Source organism: Lathyrus oleraceus, chromosome 6, assembly GCF_024323335.1.
Source record: "Lathyrus oleraceus cultivar Zhongwan6 chromosome 6, CAAS_Psat_ZW6_1.0, whole genome shotgun sequence".
Classification (NCBI taxonomy): Eukaryota; Viridiplantae; Streptophyta; class Magnoliopsida; order Fabales; family Fabaceae; genus Lathyrus; species Lathyrus oleraceus.
In genome coordinates, this window is record NC_066584.1 from 206,455,905 (window position 1) to 206,463,730 (window position 7,826).

At 38.7% G+C, this 7,826-nt stretch overlaps 1 non-coding gene across 1 annotated transcript; it reads right to left on the minus strand.

The window, feature by feature from the left end:
* Window positions 1–4,654: 4,654 nt before the first annotated feature.
* Window positions 4,655–4,761, minus strand: LOC127099172 (small nucleolar RNA R71). Its single transcript, XR_007793712.1, has one exon. It is a non-coding gene; the product is annotated as a small nucleolar RNA R71 (small nucleolar RNA).
* Window positions 4,762–7,826: the final 3,065 nt, after the last annotated feature.

The window sequence follows — 7,826 nt, forward strand, 5'->3', positions numbered from 1 at the left end:
GCTAACATCACTTCCTGCAACAATCTCAGCTTTTGTGATGAAGAACTCCCTGAGGAGGGCAAAAATCATAAATTGGCTTTGCATATCTCTATGAATTGCAAAGGTGATGCTTTGTCAAATGTGCTTGTTAACACCGGTTCTTCATTGAATGTACTGCAAAAGTCAATGTTGTCAAAGTTATCATATCAAGGAGAGCCTATGAGGTATAGTGGTGTAGGTCCGAGTGACTTCCAGATTAATTTTCAAGTAATGGATATCCACTCAGCCTACAGTTGCTTGTTGGGAAGGACATTGATCCATGAGGCAAGAGCTGTTACCTCCATATTGCATCAGAAGTTCAAATTTGTGAAGAATGGAAAGCTTGTAATCTTTGGCGGGGAGAAGGCGTTGTTGGTTAGCCACCTGTCATCTTTCTCTTATGTTGAAGCTGAGGAAGAGGTTGGAACTCTATTCCAAGCCTTATCTATTGCTGCTGAAAAGCGAGTTGGCGCACCTATGTCCTTATTGAAAGATGCAAAGAAGATTGTAGAAGAAGGCAATGTTGATCAGTGGGGGCGCATGGTGGAGGTCTCCGACAACAAAGGCAGAACCGGTTTGGGTTTTTAGCGAGGTTCATCGACTGCAAGGTATGAAGATATGCAACTTAACTTCCGTAGCGGAGGGTTCATTCATGGCAATGAACAACACTTAGCTGTTGTGCTAGAGGATGACGAAGAGGAAGACTGCACCAATTTTGTGACACATGGAAAGGCTTGCAACAATTGGATTGCTGTTGATGTTCCTATTATTTTGCATCGATCTAAGTAATTGCTTTTATATGTTTTCAAAATCCTTGTCCTATGCCTAAGGGAGAAGCGAACATTGTTTGGGCATTTTCAAATTGATCATTAATAAAATTAATTATATTCATCCACATCTATGATGTTTGTTTTTACGTTTTGCTTTATTCTGAAAGTGGTAATCACAAAAAAAAAAACATAAATAAACAATATAATTGCCCATCTGCATAATATTTGGTCACAAACTCACTTCTCTAAAATCAAAATATCAAATCATTATACAGGTTGGTTCCTAACCCCATTAAATACAATGATCCTTCTCCTTCTCCAAATTTCGAGTTCCCTTTGTTTGAGGCCGAGGAGGAAAGTGAGGAAGAAGTAAGTGATGAATTATCTTGTCTTCTTAAGCATGATGAAAAAGCCATTCAGCCGTTCGAAGAGCAAATTAAGTTAGTCAACTTGGGTTCCGAGGATGATGTGAAGGAAGTCAAGATTGGGTCTCGACTGTGTCCAGATGCGAAGAATGGGTTGATTTATCTTCTTTGGGAATATTCAGATGTGTTTGCTTGGTCCTATAAAGACATGCCTGAGTTGGATTCTGAGATTGTGGAGCACAGATTGCCATTGAAGCCAGAATGCCCATCAGTCAAGCAGAAATTGAGAAGAACGCATCCTTATATGGCAGTGAAGATCAAAGAAGAAGTGCAGAAGCAGATCGACACCAGTTTCCTTGTGATCTCTGAGTATCCGCAATGGGTGGCCAATATTGTGCCTGTGCCGAAGAAAGATGGAAAAGTCCATATGTGTGTTGACTATAGAGATTTGAATAAAGCCAGTCCGAAAGGTGATTTCCCTTTTCCACACATTGATATGTTGGTAGACAATACTGCTAAATTCAAATTCTTTTCTTTTTTGGATGGATTTTCCGGATATAATCAGCTTAAGATGGCACCCAAAGATATGGAGAAGACCATATTCATTACACCCTGGGGAACATTTTGTTATAGAGTGATGCCTTTCGGTTTAAAGAATGTTGGTGCAACTTACCAAAGAGCAATGACTACTCTTTTTCATGATATGATGCATAAAGAGATTGAAGTTTATGCCGATGACATGATTGCCAAATCAATTAATGAAGAGGAACATGTTGAGCATTTGTTGAAGATATTCTAGCGTTTGAGGAAATATAAACTCTGTTTGAATCCCAATAAGTGTAATTTTGGTGTTCGTTCTGGTAAGATGTTAGGCTTTATTGTCAGCGAAAAGGGTATTGAAGTTGATCCTGCCAAGGTCAAAGCAATACAAGAGATGCATGCACCCAAAACTGAGAAGCAAGTCAGACGTTTTCTCGGCCACTTGAATTATATCTCAAGATTCATTTCACACATGACTGCCACATGTGCGCCTATATTCAAGCTTCTTCGGAAAGATCACTCTTGTGATTGGACCGAAGACTGCCAGAAAGCTTTTGATAGTATCAAGGAATATTTTCTTGAACCTCCGATTATGTCTCCACCTGTTGAAGGAAGACCATTGATATTGTATTTGACTGTGCTTGAAGATAGTATGGGTGATAACACTGAAATTTACCGTATTTTTGACTTCGATTTCACATGCATTTTAGTTGTTTTATTTCTATTTTGTTGTGTTATTACTATGTTTTTCTTTATTTTTAGGTTTTTAATTTAATCGGAGCCCCGATCGAGAAAAGGAGCGAAAAAGAGCCAAAAACCCTAAAATTCAGCATTTTGTACTGTGGCTTCCCCCATGGCTGGCGCCATAGACCCTGCCATGACGTGTCCAAGCTCAACCTCCCTCAACTGCCACATTCCCCACTACTTCCACTAAGGCGCCTCAGATTGGCCTTGTGGCGGGCGCCATGGCCTTGTGGTGGGCGCCACAAGAAGAAAATTTTTCTTTCCCATTTTCAAGTTGAAGGGCATCCTTGTCATTTCCATCTTTTTACTTGCTTATAAAGAGAAACTCGAAATCACTTTTACAATCATCCAAACTTAGAACAGAGGCAAACTCAGAGCAACTTTGTTTCACTTAGGCATATATTCAGTATTTTAAAGTGGTAATCGCTTCGCATTGGGGTGTTACCACAATTGTGTAATCGAGTCTGTGATAGAGTCTGTAATCGAGTTTGGAGCACTTTGGAAGGAAGTTAATCCTGCCGCCATTTTCATTTCTGCTTTGCAATTTATTCAACCCTCCGATTGGAGCAGGTTTTTATACTTGTCTTTATCTTATTTAATTTCCTGCACTCGCTTTACTTTTATTTATTTCCTCGCACTTGCTTTAAATTATTTATTTCCTCGCACTCGCTTTAAATTATTTATTTTCTCGCACTCGCTTTACTTTCGTTTATTTCTCGCACTCGCTTTACTTTTATTTATTTCTCACACTCGCTTTACTTTATTTATTTCTCGCACTCGCTTTATTTTCGTTTATTTTCCGCACTCGCACTACTTTTATTTATTTTCCGCACTCGCACTACTTTTATTTAAAAAAATGCACTTTTACTTTACCATGTCTAACTAAATCTATAAGGTTAGAATGTAAGGGTCGTAATTGAACCGATAATCCGTACAATTGTTCGTAGAAACACTTAAGGGCTATTTTAACTTTCAACTTAAGTTTTCCCGCACTTCAATTCCGTTGGGTAAGATCGAAAGCCGTCCAACGTCTATCTAAACTTAATTGTGTTTAACTATTTCAAAAACAGCGAAAGCGCTTTGTTTAATTCATTAGGAGTTTTTAATTTAAGAAGAAAAGAGATTTTAAAACTATTTTTGGACGCGTTTATAAGTTTAGAGTCTAGTTCGTGAGAACCTCTTTTGGTTAAGAAATCCAGGTTATAATACTTTTAAACTTAGTCAAGACACTATATTTCTTAAAAATAGGTTTACTACTCTAATGCAATGCGCGCCTTTTTATAAGTGACAATAAGAGGGTTTGATTAGAGAATACAACTCGGTTCTGAATACGCGAAAGCGACAATTCATGTTAAATTAGTTCTTTTCAAAGTAGGAAACATTGCCCATAAGTAGTTCTATTAGCAAGTACTCGGATTATTAATTGATTATGTGAATTACATTCGACCCTGTCTTTATTAATTGAACTTCATTCAATACTTTACTTTTCATTGCACACTCTAAAAACACCTATTTTGATTGCCTTTGATAAACACCATAACAATAGATAACGATAGATTGACACTTGGTCTTTGTGGATTCGACAATCTTTTATATTACTCTGACGCGTTCGTATACTTGCGAAAGCACACGCATCAAGTTTTTGGCGCCGTTTCCGGGGACCGATTTTGTCAAATTTCATTTTCCTGTTGTTATATCGTTTATACTTAGGCTATTTCCCGCCAGTCAATGCGAAGAACTCGTAGCACCGGAAGTTTAAGCTTAGTATACCATTTGGCGGAACCTGAACGTTACGCTCGCGCACGTTTATTCTTTCATAGAATTAAGAGAGCTATGGCCGAAGATCAAAACCAAAGACCTCTTAAAGATTTTGCTCAACCATCCAATGAAGAACCTAGTTCTAGTATAGTAAACCCAACCATCCCAGCTAATAATTTTGAACTTAAACCATCCCTGTTACAACTAGTGCAACAGAGACAATTCGCAGGTCTCGCCACTGAGAACCCAAACCAACATTTAAAAATATTTCTTCAATTAGCAGACACTTTTAAAACCAATGGAGCTTCTCCTGAGGCAATACGTGTACAATTATTCCCTTTTTCCCTCAGAAATAAAGCCCTATCATGGTTAGATTCCTTTCCACCCAATTCCATTATGACTTGGGATAACCTTAGAAGAGTTTTTCTTGCTAGATATTTTCCCCCGAGTAAAACCGCCGCTCTTCGAAACCATATAACTAGATTTACCCAAAACCAAGGAGAATCGCTGTTCAAAGCTTGGGAGAGATATAAAGAGTTGTTACGAGCATGCCCACATCATGGTTTAAAAAATTGGTTAATCATTCAAACCTTCTATAATGTACTTCACTATAACACAAAGATGACCATCGACGCTGCCACAGGCGGTGCTCTGATGAACAAACCTTATCCTGAAGCTAATGCCTTCATCGAAGATATGGCTCAAAACCATCAATCATGGGGAGTCGAACGAGCGACAGTTGAGAAGAAGGAAGCCCAAGGAGGAGTGCATGAACTAAGCTCTATAGACATGATGCAAGCTAAAATGGACGCATTAGCCCTTAAGGTCGAGCATATGTGCATAAACCCAAATACTGTAGCCGCAGTTTCGTCGGATTGTGAAATATGTGGAACCAAAGGACACCAATCTGCAGAATGCAGTCTATTAAACGAAACCCACTCTGAGCAAGTGAACTACACCAAAGGCAACCCATATTCGAATACCTATAACCCTGGATTGAGGAATCACCCGAACTTCTCCTATAAAAACAATAACCCAATCCAAAATAATGCACCCCCGAGACCTAGTTATCAAGCCATAGATCAAATCAACCTATGCAACCTGTGCCACCAAAGCCGAGCCTTGAGAAAATTATGGAAAATTTTATCACCGTTCAAACCCAACAAAATAAGGAGTTCATGAACCAGAACATTCATGTTAACGAATTGATTACTCAGATAGGAACCAAGGTTGACCAAATAGTTACTCATACCAAGATGCTTGAAACCCAGATCTCTCAGGTAGCTTTAAACCAAGCCCCTCATACTACACCTGGAGGACAATTCCCTAGACAACCTCAACAAAATCCGAGAGGACAAGCCAATGCCATTACCCTACGAAGTGGGAACGCTTATGATGAGCCACCAAACCCTAGATTGAGTGAACCCGAAACTTCTAAGGAATGTACCAAACCCACGGACGAAGTAAAGGAACCAGAGGAATCTGAAAACCAGGAAGGTCGAGAAAAAGGAGAAGAACCTAAAGATAAAACTTACGTACCACCCCCGTCATATAAACCACCTATACCATATCCGCAAAGACTCAAACAAACCCAGATCAATAAACAGTATCAAAAATTTATTAAAGTTATAAAAAAACTTCATGTAGAAATCCCTTTCACAGAAGCCATCACCCAAATACCTTCTTATGCAAAGTTTCTCAAAGACATCCTTACTAACAAACGTAGACTTGACGATCCGAAGCCTTTGGAATGTAATGCTATTTCCGAGGACAAATTAGCAAAGAAAGATAAAGATCCTGGAAATTTCTCCATTCCTTGCCTTTTGGGTAATCATGTCATCGAAAAAGCTTTTCTAGACTTAGGAGCTAGTGTAAGCCTAATGCCTTTAGCAGTTTGTGAGAGGTTAAACTTAGGAGAATTACAGCCCACTAAGATGTCACTTCAGTTAGCCTATAGATCTATTAAATATCCGATAGGAATTTTAGAAGATGTTCCTATTAGGATAGGTCAGTTATTTATCCCTACTGATTTTGTTGTCATGGACATCAAAGAGGACAATGATATACCAATCCTTATAGGTAGACCATTCTTATCGACTGCAGGAGCCATAATAGATGTCAAGAAAGGAAAGTTGACATTTGAGGTAGGTGACGAGAAAATAGAATTTATACTTTCGAAATTTCTTATGGAACCTGTGATGGGAGACTCGTGTTATGCCTTAGATATCATTGATGAATGTGTTAGAGAATTAGAACAAAAAGAAATTATAAAAACAATTAAGTTACCATCAACTCTCATAAGGGAAGATGATGACTTTAAGAAAACCTACATTGATGATGACCTTTACGAATGTTTATCCCTTACCCCAGATCCTATGCCATGCCCTAAGAAACCAACCTTAGAACTTTAAGAACTGCCTAAGAACCTGAGATATGAGTTCCTCGATGAAAAGATGAACCGTCCAGTTATAGTCATTGCTACCTTGAGCCAAGAGGAAACGAACCAACTTTTAGACGTTTTACGAAGATATCCCTCAGCCTTAGGATATAATATCTCTGACCTAAAAGGTATAAGCCCATCCGTATGCATGCATCAGAGAAGAATAAACCCTATAATGAGTGATGTTGTTAAAAAGGAAGTTCTTAAGTTACTTGAGGCAGGTATAATCTATCAGATCTCGGATAGTAAGTGGGTAAGCCCTGTGCGTGTAGTACCTAAAAAGGGAGGCATCACGGTCGTGCAAAACGATAAAGGCGAACATGTAGCAAAACATTTAGAAGGAGGATGGCGGATGTGTATAGATTATAGAAAATTAAATAAAGCAACCAGGAAGGATCATTTCCCTTTACCATTTATAGACCAAATGTTGGAGCGTCTAGCCAAACACTCTTACTTCTGCTATCTAGATGGATACTCTGGATTCTTCCAAATACCTATTCACCCCAAAGATCAAGAAAAAACTACTTTTACATGCCCTTATGGAACTTTTGCCTACAGACGAACGCCATTCGGCCTCTGTAATGCCCCGGCTACTTTCCAACGCTGCATGATGTCAATCTTTGCAGATTACCTTGATGGTATCATGGAAGTGTTTATGGATGATTTCTCGGTTTGCGGATTTGATTTCCACAATTGTCTTGCTAACCTTGAGAAAATCCTGGAGAGATGCGTGGAGGTGAACCTCGTGCTAAACTGGGAAAAGTGTCATTTCATGGTGACCGAAGGAATAGTTTTAGGACATATAGTTTCTGAAAAAGGTATAGAGGTAGATAAAGCTAAAATAGAAGTTATAGAAAACCTAAAACCACCAAAAACCATTAGAGAAGTCCGAAGCTTTCTTGGACACGCTGGATTCTACCGGCGTTTTATTAAGGACTTCTCCAAAATAACCAAACCTTTAACTGGACTTTTAATGAAAGATGCTGAATTCATTTTCGATGAAAAATGTAATGACGCATTTAATCTTTTAAAGCAAGCAGTAATCTCTGCACCTATTATAAAACCACCTGATTGGTCATAACCTTTTGAGATAATGTGCGATGCTAGTGATTATGCAGTTGGAGCCGTTCTAGGACAAAGGAAAGATATAAAATTACATGCCATTTATTATGCCAGTAGAACCCTAGATGC